Source organism: Vipera ursinii (genome assembly GCF_947247035.1).
Source record: "Vipera ursinii genome assembly, chromosome: 2".
NCBI lineage: Eukaryota > Metazoa > Chordata > Lepidosauria > Squamata > Viperidae > Vipera > Vipera ursinii.
Genome location: NC_139513.1, coordinates 154,798,566 through 154,814,648, shown reverse-complemented (window position 1 = coordinate 154,814,648; position 16,083 = coordinate 154,798,566). Strand labels below are relative to the sequence as shown.

The window sequence follows — 16,083 nt, the reverse complement described above, 5'->3', positions numbered from 1 at the left end:
CACATTTGCAAAATAGCAATCTCCTTCTTCCCTCTCTCCCCAACATTAGTAGCAATTACTTCTACATTTCAGATACATCTGCCTAGTAGGGAAAACCTCACCAATTTTAGCCTTATGATTAAAAATCATATCAGTATTCTGTATTGTGAGCCAGCAAAAGTCAGGTATATATCTTGTGTCTGCTTTTGATTAATGTGGTACAGTTGGGACATAGGGTAATTTATTTGGAAAATGCTTCCATTTAAGCCTCACTCCATGCAGCTTAACAAGGAAGGAGCAATAATTGGAACCATTTTATGTCATCCACTTTCTAAGTACCGGTATATTCTAAGTACAGGTAATCTTCAACTATTTGTTTAGCCACCAAGTTGTAGTGGCACTGGAAAAACTTATTTATATACCAGTCCTTGCACTCACAATTGTTGCAGCATTCCTACAGTCATGTAATCAAAACTTGGGTACTTGGCAACTGGCATGTATTTACAGTATTTGCAGCATCCCAGGGTCACTTGTAATTCCTAGCTAGTAAAATCAATGGGGGAAACTGGATTCATTTAATGATGGTGTGATTCACTTAACAACTGCAGTGATTCTCTTGGGAACTGTAGGAAAAGCAACCCACCTTGCTTACCAGTGGATATTCTGATCCCAGTTGTAGTCATAAGTCGAGGACTACTCGTACTGTATATGCAAACTTTTGAACCACTGTCCAGCTGCCTGGTATATTTGTTGAAACATTGAAGTCTCTCATATACGGAACTGTTGGTGCAATTTTAAAATGCTAGAATGTATGAGACCAATTTAGCTATACTTATTGCAGCCAATTTGTTTTGGTCCAGCTCTTTATATGTCTATTCTGTCTCTCCTGAATAGATACTGATACATCTTTAATTTCTTTGGCTTACCACGTCTTATTCTTTTGGTGTACTTCGCATGATGTTTTTTGCTGCTACAGGGAATAGCAATATGGGCATGTATATATGCATCATGAAGATGGACAGTGTGGACTGAGGGAATATTTGCAAGACAGTGAAGTGTGTTATAGAGTAGAAACTTGGCATGAAGCGTTTATATTCATGTACGCCTGTCTTTTCCAACCTAGCCATCTTATAGATCAGGGGTCTTCAAACTTGGCCCTTTTATGACTTGTGGACTTCAATTACCAGAATTCCTCAGCCAGCGTGCCTTGTTATAGATTGTAGACCATCTCTGGAACTCTCAACCGTGACCCGGCTGGCTGGGGATTTCTAGGAGCATATAAGTCCACACATGGAAGTTACCGAGCTTGGGAAGAATAATGTAAACAAAATAAAAGATGACTCAAATTTACATACAAATCCTTATGGAATTGAATTATGGGATTGAAAATTCAGCAGCACCAAGAACTTTCTCTTTCTGAGGAAGCACATTGCAACTTCTACTGGAGAAACAGCCCTCCTTTAGTTTGATTGTTCTTCTACAGTTGACGTTCTTAGGGCAGAAAAGAGGGTGCTGTGTCTTTAAAGTGCTTATCCTGAGCCTTGCAGAGGCGATTCTGCATAAGTCTTTGAATGAGAGAGAGAGGGGGTGTGTGGAAGTTACCATTGACAGAGCTTTCTGTGCCATCTCTTCCAGCAGCTGAGATTTGCTTCCTTCTGAATGGCTTGTCAGGAGTAATTAGATGCTGTAGCAAGTGGCGAGGAGCCTTCTTTTTTTCACTGGGGGCTGAAAAGGCAGGCACAGCAGTGACGCGGAAGGGGGCGGGTGAGTGAGGAGGGGGGAATTCCAAGAACCATGAGCCCCTGGCATGATTTCTCCGATCCCTGATCCTGGCAATGAGATCCCTGTTGAGAAGGGGAAATAGATGACCTACTTGGAGTTGCAGTTTCCATCAAGGGTGAGTTTATTTTTAGAATGAAGTCACTAATGATTTTGGAATGGGGTGTGTGTGTGTGTGTGTGTGTGTGTGTGTGTTGGGAGCTGATAGAAGAGAAATCTTGTGCGGATTGCAACAAACCAGTCCTTGTAAATCTTATTGTGCAGCTATCTGGCTATCATGATACGTCAGCGATGGGGGTTCCTGCTCTTCAGTGAGGATTTTGTGAATGGTTTGTCTTCTGAATGAAGAATATCAGATTCTGTGACTTCTCCGTCCACACAGCCCCTTCTTCAGACTTGCAGGGGCTGGGTGACTTCCATGTCACCACTTTTGCTGACCTATTGCTGTGCTTTCACCTAGAGGGAAGAAGGGAATCTCTACCCACCCCCCCCCAAAAAAAAAATAAACACACTCTTTTCTTTTGTGTCATGAAGAAACTCCCTGCTGGAATCTGATGAGGAAATTTTGTGCACATTTTCATTCTTCCTTTGGTTTTGAGGATGAGGTGAGCATCTCTCTCTCTCTTTTTTAAAAAAAAAAAATTCTGAATTTCTGCACTTTGAATATGTACATTGTACATATTTTTGCAATAGACGTTTGTTCAGATTCAAAGGCAACGGCTGTTAAATTGGAGCGATTTCTGTCAGCCAAATTTGTATGTCATTGAACACAGTAGGATGAAATGGATGCATTTTTGGCTTTCTTCCCTGTGTGTCATGATGGTCTTATTATTTATTGTTTTAGAGTGAACTGGATTGCCTAGGAAGGATTTCCTCAGAACTTTTCTGGCTGTGTTTACTTAGGTGTTTAATTGGAAGTTAAATCCTCAAACTATTTTTGTCCAAAACGGTCTGCTAAAACTGTACCTTTTTTATCATCAAAAAAAGATGATAGAAATGCTGAAGAAGCATTTACCGGGGTCCAAAGAAGGTTAACTTAAGAGCTAGTGGTGTCAATAATGCAGAGCTGCTTTGGTTGGATGGTTTTGTCAAAGGTGAATGGAAATAACTTTTTGCAAGTGGATGTTCTCTTCAGATTTGTTCTTATTTCTCTGGATTTCCAAAATTCTGGGAAGGAAAGAATGGGAGGAAGCTGAATTACTGTTGCTGTACTTAACACTTCTCTCCATTCCAAGACTCATTCCCATTAAAAGGTCCCTTGAGTGCATTTGGTTAACTCAGCTAAGAACTGTCTCTGCCTTCATTTTGTCTTTGTCCCTTTCAAATGGAAACTCTGCCTTGGATGTTTTAGAAGTGAACACACCCAGCACATTCAAAGTAAGCTTGTACTGTTTTTGAGTGTGGATGGGCACCTCTGCAACCTGTTTTTCTAAAAGCTGGCATGTATGTTATAACCTTAGAAACTTTCTTTGCCGTTCAGCACAAGCTTAGCTTGGTTGTGTATTTTTCCCCCTTCCGCATTTGGTATTTTGTTCATTTCTTGTTTTAATTGCTAAGTACTTGGCATATTCAGTGGACAGCAAGGGTTAATGAAAAGCTGGATTGGATTTCACGTGGCTGCTGTGAAATTATATAACCCTCAAACTCATTTTGTTTTGTGCAGCATCTCGTTCTTGGGTGGGAAAGAGTTAAGAGCTATTTTTATGAGTGGGCATATTTCCCCCCCCCCCCCAATTCTGGAAAGAAGCAGCTGGTTCAGTATTCACCAGCGGATAATAACCCCAGAATGTTCCCCCTCCCACTGTTGTTATTTGAAAGAATAAGGGAATTGGGCAAAGAGAACGGGTGCCAGGAAGCGGAGGGGTTGTTTCTGCAGGAATGGGTTAAAAGGAATTCCAGTGCAGTGTCGCACATCTTGACATTACAGAGGAGGTGGGTAATTTTCATGCTAAATTTTCAGGAAATCCCCATGGTGGATGGCCCTCTTAATCGTTGCCAAGAGACTATTTTGACGTCACTGATGGCAGTTCCCATCTGCATCTTAATAGCTTTGAAGAAAAGAGAAATGCCAGCTGATATAAAACTGGTACGTGCTGGGTAAGGGGAACATCTTTCCTTAATCTCCATCTTTGCAGCAGTGAAATAGGCAGAATTCATACAACCATTTGTGGGTTTCTTTGGAAAATGTTGATATCTGTCTCTCACGGCTAGACTGGAAAGGATTGTCTTATGAATTTACGTCATCAAAGGGGAAAGACCATGCTTTGTTTTGGCGCAGCCCTCAAATAGGAGGGGCATCGATATACGTAGAGGGAGAAATGAAGGAAAAACAAAGGTTTCTAATGAGCCTTTGGCAAAGCTTGAAAATAAACTAGGAAAGCATCAAACATAGAATCAATCCAGTTTCTGCCTTGTATAACCTCTAAAGCAGAGATCCCCAACCTTTTGGGCACCAGGGACTGCATGGAGAGAGGGTTTTCTGCGGACCGGAGGGGGCTCGGTTTTGTGTGCTGCCTGCATCCTGCAGATGGGGCTTTGCTTGTTTGTGCAGCCCGGTTGCTGGCATGCTGAGGCCCGGTACTGGTCCACGGACCAGGGGTCGGGGACCCCTGCTCTAAAGGGGTTTGAGCAGAGATGGGTGAAAACTAAGATGAAAACCCTGTGCTATGATCTGCAAAACTAACTACATTTTAAGTCAAGGCTATTACATTTCTTTTCTTTTTATTAGAGCCCAGTCAGCACTCCAACCCCCAAATAACCTTGGGAAATAATTAAAGCAAGATGCATTTCTGTATAATCCTGATCTCTGGAAGAGTAGATGTTTTTTTTTAAAAAAAAAAAACCTGTGTCTTAATTAAATAATGAATAAAAAAATTTCTTCTCAGACTTCTCATCTGAATGGCTATAGTTTTTGCATATATTGCACATACTGTCCTTTTTATTCCTAAAGGGAAATTTAGGGATTGATATGATTGGTAATGGTGGCACAGTTCCAGTTCAGACCCATACATTTGTGTATGTGTGTTTTTCTTGTGGTGCTATTCTTATATGCTTGCTTACAGGGGAAAAAGCTGCATACTCTGAACATAGCATTAGAAGGAACAAGCTTAAAACCAGTACCAAAGTTCAAATATCTAGGAACAACAGTACCTGATTAGCAGTACTGATCAGCACAAAGAAGCATCTCATACAAAGCATATTCATCCCCACCCTATGTTACCAGGGCCAAACATGGCCACTTATAACAAAACATAAACAAAAATTAGTCACCATGGAAATGAGATGTTTGAGGAAAGCTGCAGAAGACGTAAAATCAGAAAGGAGACCACAAGAGAAAGAATTGGCACAGAACCCATTCTAAACAGCATACAAAGACTGCAAATGAAGACACCTGGCGAGGATGTTGTGGGATTCCACACCATGCAAAGCATAAACAAAAAGAGGAGAAGGTCAAAGAGCATGAGGCAGGCCCAGAAGAAGATGGAGAAACAATATAAAAGACACGCTACAACAACCGTATCAGTTAACAACGATTGAGGCTGCCAGGAGAGCAAGAGACAGAACTTCGAATCTCCCTCAACACTAGAAGTGGTAAAAGAGGAAGTTGAGAAGATGCTATTCCTGTGCTTCCAGATAGTTGTCTGAAATACATATCTTCTTGACAGTGTGAAACCATTTCTGTGAAACCACTGGTTGCTCAAATCTTTTCAGCTGCCAAAGAATCGGACTATTGGGAACTCAATATGTGGTGCGTCGGTACGTTTGGACTTCAGTGAAATTGCTTTACTGTTGGAATGATAATCTGGGCATCACCGAGTTTTCATTCTTTAGTCCTGAATTAATTCAGGATTAATTCAGGATGCTGCTACAATGAAGATACCTGAACTTTGGCACACCTTAGCTAAGTGTTTCTTCCGCACAGCTTGATAGGGAGCTTGTTCTAATACTGCAGTGTAACGATAAAAGAGCGTTACTTAGGTTACCACTGTATTTTCTCTTTGTAGTTGTAAGGAAGTGGCTGTCTGATATGATTGGTTTTGTTTATGCTGACAGCGAGAACAGGTGAGAGTGGAGAATTCCTTTTTATAATGATGGCAATACAGTGATAATGTTTATCATTTATCATTATCATTTATGATGATAGCATGTTGACATATTGATCAGGGTGCTGGACAGTGGAGAACCCTTTAAGGGTTTTCCAGTCACAAGTGGTGTTGAACAGGGCTGTGTGCTTGCACTCACGCTGTTCAGCATGATGTTGTTTGCCTTGTTGAAAGATGCCTCCTGAGAGAGTGATGCTGGAATCAGCCTCAAAATACAGAGTAGATGGGAAGCTCTTCACCCTGATGAAACTTCCAACCTATCTCCAAAGTGAAGGAAACTGTTCTGAGAGACTTCCTCTTTGCTGATGCCTGTGACACTTAGAGACAGAGGTGCAAATTAATATGGATAAATTCTCCATGACTTGTGACACGGAGTTTGAATTTACTATCAACATTAAAAAAAAATAGAATCATGCACCATCCTGCTTCTCATACTCCATACATAGAACCTAATCACAGTAAAAGAGCAGAAACTGCAGGCAGTGGAGCACTTTAATTATGTATCCTCTCCTAAGCAATGACTATTGCTGGAAAAGTTAACCTGCAGGAATAGCAGAGACAATTTCTGCTTTTAGTAGACTGCGCCCCACTGTGTGGGAATGTCAAGGAATCAGTAATAAAACTGAAGGTCTACAGCAGGGGTCTTCAAACTTGGCCTTTTTATGACTTGTGGACTTCAACTCCCACAAGTCATAAAAGGGCCAAGTTTGAAGACCTCCTAAGCTACAGAGCTGTGGTACTTACTGTTCCCAATGTGAATTCTGTATCAAAGACTGGCAAGACAGCTCAACCACTTCAACATTACTTAACTTTGCAGGATAACAGGCATCAGATGGCAAGATCAAATGTCAGACATTAAAGTTTTATCTAGAGCATGTGTACCATCAGTCCATACATTGCTGATGAGAGCACAGATCCATTGGACAGATCATGTCACTCATTTGCCAGACAAGCACTTATCCAAGCAACTTCTTTTTGGAGAACATTCTGTTGGAAGAAGTTAGTGTGGAAGATAGAAGAAACACTTCAAAGATACTAAAGCCCCCCCCCTGAGATTGCTCAGTATAGACACAACCACCTGGAAATGATGGCACAAAAGTGCCCTACTAGCATTGCCTCATCCATAAGAGCTATCAGGCCTATGAAGCAAGGAGCACAGCTGAAGCACAACACAAGTGCAAGTCACGTAAGGCCAGAGCTACTAGTGTAACAACTGCAGTGCCTTCACATGTCTGTCCAACGTGTGAGAACATTCTGTGCCCAAACTGGCCTGATCAGTCATTGTTGGACATACCACATCTAATTTTAGCATGACTAAAAAGAAAAAAATACAGTTTCAAGAGGGTGTTTATTATTGACAATGAATGAACAACCACAACATATTTTTGTGTGCTCTCTTCTAAGATAACAACAGAACCCTCACTGTAAAGAACAGGCTGAACTAGAACTTTTATCCATGAAATGTTAGTTCTCATGACAGTTTTTCTACAATGCAAAAGAATGGCAGCTTCACTTTAGTCCACTTATTTTTCATCACTTATATGGTGGTTATAGTTCTGTAGGCCTAACTTTCCTCAGGCTTAGTGCGGACAACAGCTTGATTTAATAACTTAGAGTGGTAAAGAAGATTTGTGAACTCTGTAATCCTAAACTACTGCAATTTACTGTGTGATCTAGACTTTATCTAAATCTTATTTATAGATAATAGAGATTTTGGTTAAATAAATGACATCCCCCTGCAAAAAAACCAACCCCAGTTACAATGTCATGTCTTTAATGAACACATTCAGTCAACATTCACTGCCTTTGTTAGAAAGAGTGTGAAGCTTTAACGTAACTGTCCTTTGTCAGCAATGACTTCTACTAAATATTTCTTGTAAGATCAATTGTACGTGTTCCTTGGAGGTATTGTGGTCCATTCCCTTGAGGATCATTGTCATGTTATATCCTTAGAATTTCCTGTGGAATTTGCTGGTGTAGCCCAGAATCCATTGTTCTTTTAATGATGGCAAGTCACCTTAGATTTGAAGCTGGGAGCAGCCTCAAATCATGATAGGCTCGCCACTATGGTTCACATTTGTAGTGAAGGATGGTCTGGTAAATTTAATGTTTTGTTTTCTCCAAATATAAAATACCTCAAAAATTCCATCTTGGGGTGTTCAGCTCTCTGCAAGACAGTGTTTTGATAACTTGTCTGCTGTATTGTACAGGTGATAGTGAGATATACAACTGTGGGTTTTTTTGGGGATAGTAGTTGTTTCTTCTTTGGTATCCTTCCAGATAGACCATTTTTATTAAGAATTTTCCTTAACAGTTGTCTCATGAACACCCAGCTTAGAAAACGTAAATATGGCCTACAGATCTATTGCTATTATTCTGACTAACTTTATGATGTTAAGCATGTATGCATTGTATGTCTTGGTGTTGGGGTGACTTTCGTTGGATAGCCATTCCAAGAATAACGGTGGTATTGCATTTTCTCCTTTTGTATACCATCTGCTTGGCAATGGACTGATAGAACTTTTTTTTCATATATCTTTTTTGGTGTGTGTGTGTGCCGTTTTCTTGGCAAGATTTAGTGGTTTGTCAGTGCCTCCTCCTTAGCGCTGAGAGAGTGATTGGTTTAAGATCACCCAGCTGGGTTATACCTAAGGTGGGACTAGAACTCATAGTCTCCTACTTTGTAGCTTACACTTTAGATCAGTGGTCTTCAAACTTGGCCCTTCTATGACTTGTGGACTTCAACTCCCAGAATTCCTCAGCCAGGCACGCTGGGAGTTGAAGACCCTTGTATTATACCAAATTGCTTCTCTTCATTTGTGTAATCCCCACATAATTGATTTTTTTTTTCATAATTTGGAACATCCACTAGTTTACTCCTCTGAAGAGAGCTGGGTTTCACATACTTTTTCCAATGACAGTGGAAAGACAATGAAATGACTTAGCATGTTCAGTGAAAGCATGATACAGTGTATGGTTTTGGTTGTTGTTTCAATAAGACTTAAATGAAGCTTATTACATGTTACTTATATCATGAAAAAACAATCATGAACAATCCATCATGACAATAACTTTCATTAATTTTCTGACCTAATTTGAGGTGCTGAAGCATCTGGAAGTCAGGAAACCTCTTGTTTTTCTCCAAAATGTTTAACAACTGCTCTATGAAGTGACTGTCTATCCAAAGTAAAGTTGTTAAATCTCTTCTGCTCCACTTTTAGCCAATAGATGCAAGATGTTTCAGCAGGATCTGGATCCGGAGTGTGCTACTATTCCAGGGCTTCATGAAACCCACAACCCCTATTGTATTGTGATAGCAGTAAGGAAATTATTAAATGGATGAAGAGTAACCAAATGATATTGAGTTATTTTAATTAAATGAAATCCAGCTTTAATCTTCCTTTGTTTTGTCTCCAGCCACTTTAGGGAATGTGGCCCCCAGTAATGCATCTCAAAGGCCAAGTGTAGCCTTGAGTCAGAAAAAGATTGTGCACCCCAGATCTATCTAAAAGGAAATTCTGCTGAAGAGCAATGGAACGTTGCTAATGATCACACATGGATTAGAATAAATAGACCCCTGTGCCTTTCATTTGTTATTTTTTTTCCCCCAGATTCAATTATTTTACCGGCTAGAATTCCAGCAGGTTTCTGGTTTAGAATGAATACCAGACATCTTTAAGTGCTCACATATTAGAGTAACTCAGAACAAAGGGAAGGAAAAGAAGAGAATGGATTCTTCCAAGAAATAATGCATTTAAACCTGCGGCTCTTAAATGATGGAAAGTTGCCCCCGAGGAAGAGAAATAGCTACCCTGTATGCTTTATTTTTACTTAAAAATGTATATCCCATCAGTACCACTGCAAACTGTGGCCATCATTGTTACTGACAAATACAGAATTAAAATAGCAACATAGTAAAAAAGGCAAAATAATTGAAGTATCACATCAGTTTTAGTGTTTAAAGCAGACATGTCAAACTCACGACGTCATGTGACGTCGCATGACGTATCAGAGCTTTTTTCCCATTGCCGGCAATGGGGTGGGCACGGTTTTGTTGTGACGCGTCTGGCCCGCGGGCCGGCAGTTTGACACCCCTGGTTTAAAGAATCTCTCAGAATCTTGAGACTCCCAGGTCATAGCTTCCTTTGGCTGGCTAGCTTTCTCCACAACCCAGCAGAGTCTCTTCCAGGCTGAGCACCTTTCAGATGTTTGAACCATCCCACATAATTCTCAATATTGTCCTTCTGGTTGGATCCCAGTTTTGTCAGCCGAAGTCAACTTACTGGTATCTGTAGGGAACACCCAGGTAAAAGTAAGGCGGGCTTACTGTGAAATACAATAAGAGCATGACTTCACCCTTTTCTGGATTTTTGCAGAACTTAGAGGAACACAAAAGCAAAGGCAATTTGCTCTACTCTTGCTGAGATTCGGGGAAAGCTAGGCAGGGTGCTGCTATCTCTCAGGTTATCTGGATAATATTCAGCGTTGATTCAGAATTTGTATGTTCAAGTGGAGGAGAGTAGTAAAGGAGGCACTTGGAGAAATACTTCTTAGATAACCTTTAAATAATAACAATTTATCTTACTGGACCCCTCATCATAACTCTCTCACCCTGAATAAGATAATTAGAAAGAAGATGTCTATCTGCCTCATGGTTGTTGCAGTTAATCTAAGATGCCTTCTCCCACTCTGTTTTTAAAAGTAATCTCCCTCTGCAGACACATTTCTGTCATTTAATTGGGCTGAAATGTAGCTAAGTCCCATCTTAGTGTTTTAAACCAAGCTATACAATCATAGTATTACTACAACCAGTATACAGGAAAGCAGACTTTACTAATTAGAGATGAAGAAGAATATAAAAGTGGTACACTGTTGCCTCAAAAACTAACATCTTAGTTCACTTTTTAGGTATCTTCTCACCCTCACCGTTGAACTGATTATATTAAATAAAAGCAATTCAGAATGCTAAGATTTTAATGCAGTTATGATTGGGCAGAAATGTGCATGCCATCCTCTTGAAGGAGTAATGGTAGTGAGGAGAGGAAGTTTGATGAATGTAGAATGTTTATAGAAAAAATAACGAAGCAGTAGGAGAATTGGTGGTCAGAAATGAAAAATAGGGATGTGTCAACATTAGAGGCATCTTTGATTCATTATTACTCTTATTTGTCATTACTACTATCCAAGGTACAGTGATTTTGAAGAAAACAATCTTGGCTGTCAAAAACAGCAAAAAAAAATCCCTATCAAAACCTCACATCTGCTTTATATGATCTGAAAACTTCAATATCTGTATTATACCTGTTATACAATACTCCACTGGAATTATTAATTGAACACAAGCTGCATTGAACAGTTTGGACCAGAAAACAAGAAAGCTCATGACTATTCATGATGCAATGACATCCCCCATAGTGATATTGATAGAGTATGCCTGCCTCACAGAAATGGAGGCAGCAGTTTATTTCAAGCCAAACAAGCTGTTGAAGAAGGAAAGCATGTGTTGGCTTATTAAGAACAAAACAGCCAAGAGCAAGCATTGATGCAAGTTAAAAATGCATTTACTAACTGTACAGGAAACAAACCGTGAATGTGGCAATGGTTTACAAGTGGAACATTACCAAAAAAAAAGCTATTTGAACTAATGCAATCAAGGCCAGAATTGAAAAAAAAATCATCAAATAATTCAAATTGCACATTGTGCAAAAAAGCAGAAAAAACAGTAGATCTCATCTCATGCAAGATGATAACACAGACAGATTATAAACTGTGATATAACATAGTCGCTAGTTGCCTCACTGGAGCACCTATAAAAATTACCAGATGCCAAGTGGGATTTCTAAATACAAACTGACAAAAGTCTTGGAGCACAACACACCAGATTTAATGGTGGTTGAAAAGAATAAAGTGTGGATAATTGATGTGGCAATACCAGGGGATGGTAGAATAGAAGAACGTCAGGATTCAAGCCCACACGAACATATCCGGGTAGTAAGAAGTCAACTTTTGCACCTCACTTCCATCAACAAAGTAGTTAAAAAAATACCTTTTGAACAAAAGAGGCCCATTATTTTGACCTGTATGAAAGTCTCAGAGCAACAACAGAACAGCCGCCTTTTCCTTTTCACTTTCCCTGTATTTTAGACTACCGTGACTGAAGGAAGCATCGGGTTAAAGCATCTGCAACTGAATCAAAGCATCTTTGCCTCCATGGTTCTATTTTACCTCCACCCGCGAGTACAGAAGCTGAGACTGCTGTTCTTGGAAGCACCCTGTACACTTGCTTACAGACACGCAGCTTTACCCTAGGTTCCCTTAAGCTCAGTGTGGAAGAGGCACCCTGTTTCCTTCCCAAGTGTCTTGCACGACAGGCATATGGAAGAACTTTTTTTTTTTGCTTTTGTACGTTTCGTTTTATAAAGAAACTTAGGAGGAACATAGACGAGAGTTTAAAAATAAAAAAAAAAGTCTTGTTGCTCATAGCGATAAGAGACTGTTGCCATGGTGGCATGATTCAGATTGGTTGACCCAGAGGCCAATGAATAAATAGAAAGCAAAAGCATCATCATTTAACCTTGCAGGAGGTACTAATTCAGAAAGATGTGGTGTCGACCTCAAGTCCTTGTGCAGAGCTACAAAACCAAATACTTGAGCAACAGAAAAAGAGTTGCTCTGGCCTGTAGCCATCTCTTCCCACCGCTGATTATTTTTCGTTAGAAAGAAAATAAAAACTGTATTTTTGCCAATTCCTTTTGACTCAACAGGCCATATGAAGGCAGCTTGTAGTCAGAGTCAATTTTTAATTGCCAGTCTTCTTTGATTTGTCTGGAACCCTTCCCCCCCCCCAAATATCACTTTACACACCACAAGTAATGAGTAGCATTTTCCTATCCAATTCTCATCTTTATTTACTTCCGTGTTAATTTGGAATAAAAGGAAGAATGTAGTGGCTTTTTCCTAGGCTGGCTGATCCAGCAGCTTACCTTATAAATCTGCTAGGCTTCTCTCAAAAACATCAGCACATTTTATATTGTCCAAAATTTTGGGGAGAATATTTTCTTGGAGAACATTTTTAAAAAATTGTTATCTGTGCTGGGAGAGTAATGTTATCTGGCTAGCTAGGCCAGTAATCTTTCTCCAGAGAAACTTCCAATCATGCATTGAATAATAATAAAAGAACAATAAATCCTAACCTAATGTTTTTACATCATTTCATTCCTGTCTCCTGGAAATTTATTATATTAATTTATTAAAAATACGCTGCCAATCTCGTCAATATTAGTGTGGAGTGGCCTGTTTGTGAGCTGTTCATGACCAAATAATTTATGTAATGATGAGCAGAATTATTACAATATTGGGAGTAGAAATAGATGCATAGGAAACTGTGTTCTTTACTTAAAGTAGAGTGGACAGTGGCTGACTTTATGCCATATTTGTACATTTGTACATTTCCTGGATGGAATTGTACCTGGATGGCAAGCACGGGAAACGGCGTGAAAAGGATTTGAAACTCAAAGATGTGACATTCTAAAATGAACTCTATACCATAGTCCATAAATCATCAGTTAAGGACTTTGATGTATGGTAATGGTATGGTATGGTAATGTTTCCTTTGACAACCCAAACTAGAGGAATTGAGGAGATTTGCACTTGGTAGACTTCTACTGCCAAATGTAAAGAGCCTCCAGAAATTGCTAGTGCTCCAACACTGAAGATTTTTAAAAAGAGATTGGACCATGTTTTGTCTGAAATGGTATCAGGTTTCCTGCTTAGGCAAGGGATTGGACTGGAAGACCTCTGAGGTCCCTTCCAACTGTTATTCTGTTAATCTGTTATGTGCACAAAGAGACACATTGCAGAAAGAGGTTCAAGTGAAATTCTCACGGAATAAAACATTTCAGAACCAGAGAGCCTTTTATTATTGTAATATTTAACTGTCAACCTGAGAGTGTCTTTACCTCTATGAAAACGATTCCTTGATATTTGGCTGGGTGTTGTTGCTGATGTCAACCCGGGTATTTTTATTTTTTGAGTGACAGCAGGAATGGAAGGCTGCCATTAATGGTAGCCAGTCCCTTGGTGAGATAGATTGATTACATTTGTTTAATTATGTATTTTCAAGACGCCTCCTTTCTCTGCTTCAGGAAATGCTCAAATAATGTCCTGGGAAAGGGTTTATAGGGGTTTATGTGGGGGGGGGAGATTGAGAACAGTTATTAATTAAATTGAAACATCCCAATTGCTCCCATTCATGATGAAAACATGCCTTCTGCATATTTAAGCAACAGGTCTAAAGGGGAGGATATTTGAGATTGAAGGAGCCAGGCCCCTTCTTACTATCCTTCTGCCCTACCAGATAATTCAAGCCCTGATTTCAGTGGACAAATGAGACACTGAATTACTTTTATCTCTCTCTAGCTCAAAGTGTTAGGTTTCATTCTCTTTGCCTTAAAGGTAAAGGTAAAGGTTCCCCCGCACATGCGTGCTAGTCGTTTCCAACTCTAGGGACCGGTGCTCATCTCCGTTTCAAAGCTGAAGAGCCAGCGCTTGTCTGAGGACGTCTCCGTGGTCATGTGTAGTGGTCCCTATTTTTCTACTTGCATTTTTAAAGTGCTTTCGAACTGCTAGGTTGGCAGAAGCTGGGACGAGTAACAGGCGCTCACTCTGCTACGCGGCACTCAGGATTCGACCCGCCAAACTGCCGACCTTCTGATCGACAAGCTCAGTGTCCTAACCCACTGAGCCACCGCGTCCCTTATATACCTGCAAACTAGATAAAACCCTAGCATTTCTTTTCTGGGCTTCCTTTCTCCCTTTCTATGATTGTTACTGCTGTAGCTTCTCTATGTTCTTTGTAATTTGTCTTATTTGCCTGGTGTTGCTGCCTTTTCTAACGCACGTCTCCCCCCCGCCCCCTCCACACCCCCAGTTTTCCTTTTGTTCAGCTCCTGTGAACCTCATCATTTTACTCAAATCTTACAGGCCACAATGCATCATGCCAGCTGCCTCCTTGCTCCAATGCATGTTTGTCCTGAAGGAAGCGTAGCTAACTTATTCACACAGAAAGAGAGATCTTTTCATGAAAGAAGAGTTTTTTCTTCTTCCCCCATCCCCTGCTTTTAATAAAGCACTCGGGTGAAACCTTATAGTCTTTCTTTCTTAATTTGACACACCTGCCAGCATCCTGTGAATGGGGAACATATATGACTGGCTTCTATAGCGATTTCCCACTAAGGCAGAGAGGGAATAGGTCAGTAGGGGACGGCAGCGATGGCAGAGGCAGTGAAGGATGGCGGAGTATAGGGTGGTTGAAAGAGCAGAAATGGGGAGGGGGCGGAGGGAGTTGCACATGTCGTGATCTTAAATGCAGGCACTTGAATTTTGATCATGTGACCAGGTAGACATTGTAATGGCCATAACTTTGAGGACCGGTTGTAACTACCATTCATTCAGCACTATCCGAACTTCGAAGGGTTGCTGAACAAATGGTCATTCTGTGAGGACCCAAGTGTTTTGGCCAGGCAGAGAAGAGGGCTAGCTTTTCGAGCTGGAATGCCTTCCTCAGAAGGAAGAAAGGAAAGAAGAGAGTACCCCAGTAAAACATTTGCTTATCCATTTGTAGCTGAGGCTGGATGGCTGTTTTAGACTCTTCACGAAACCTCTTATTTATATAGAGTGCATTGCAATAGTCCAGTTGGGTGGTATCCAGGGCAAGGGTGACTGTGAACAGGGCCTCTTGGTCCAGGAATGGGTGCACAATATGAAATTATGCCAAGGCCCTCCTAGCCACAACGGCCATCTGCTACTTGAGCAGGAGTTTTGAATCCAGGAGGGCTCCCAGATTGCACACGCGGTCTGTATGGGCCGGTGCAACCCCATCCAGCACCAAAGATGGGAACAGCCCCCATCTCCCTCTGGCTCCATCGGTTGCCAGAGGAATTATGGATCTTTGGCTTGAAAAAAATGAACTTAACGATTTATGGTTTTGTTGATTAGACAGAATAGATAGTAGAAGGGAGTCATGATGCAACTTTTAAGAGAAAGAGGTTAAATATAGGTCTGCTTATAACTGCTGGGAAGAAGATTGGAAGCCACTGCTTTGTATCTTTTTATGTCTTCTATTTTTTCTACGTTCTTTTTTCTTATTTACTTTCCTCTTTTTGTACCTTTGGCCTTTTATTTCTCCCTTTATCTTTCTTTCTTTCTTTCTTTCTTTCTTTCT

The 16,083-nt window shown here is 40.4% G+C and overlaps 1 protein-coding gene across 13 annotated transcripts in view; it reads left to right on the top strand.

Annotated features, from left to right (window-relative positions):
• R3HDM2 (R3H domain containing 2) overlaps window positions 1-16,083 on the top strand; it is a 196,282-nt gene that overhangs the window by 70,369 nt on the left and 109,830 nt on the right. The window contains exon 1 of one of the 13 annotated variants that reach the window (XM_083356185.1): window positions 2,335-2,363. The exons of the other annotated variants lie outside the window; for them this stretch is intronic. The gene's annotated coding sequence lies outside the window, so the exon portion shown is untranslated. Of the gene's footprint in view, window positions 1-2,334; window positions 2,364-16,083 lie in introns of those variants that run through there. 13 annotated transcript variants of the gene reach the window in all.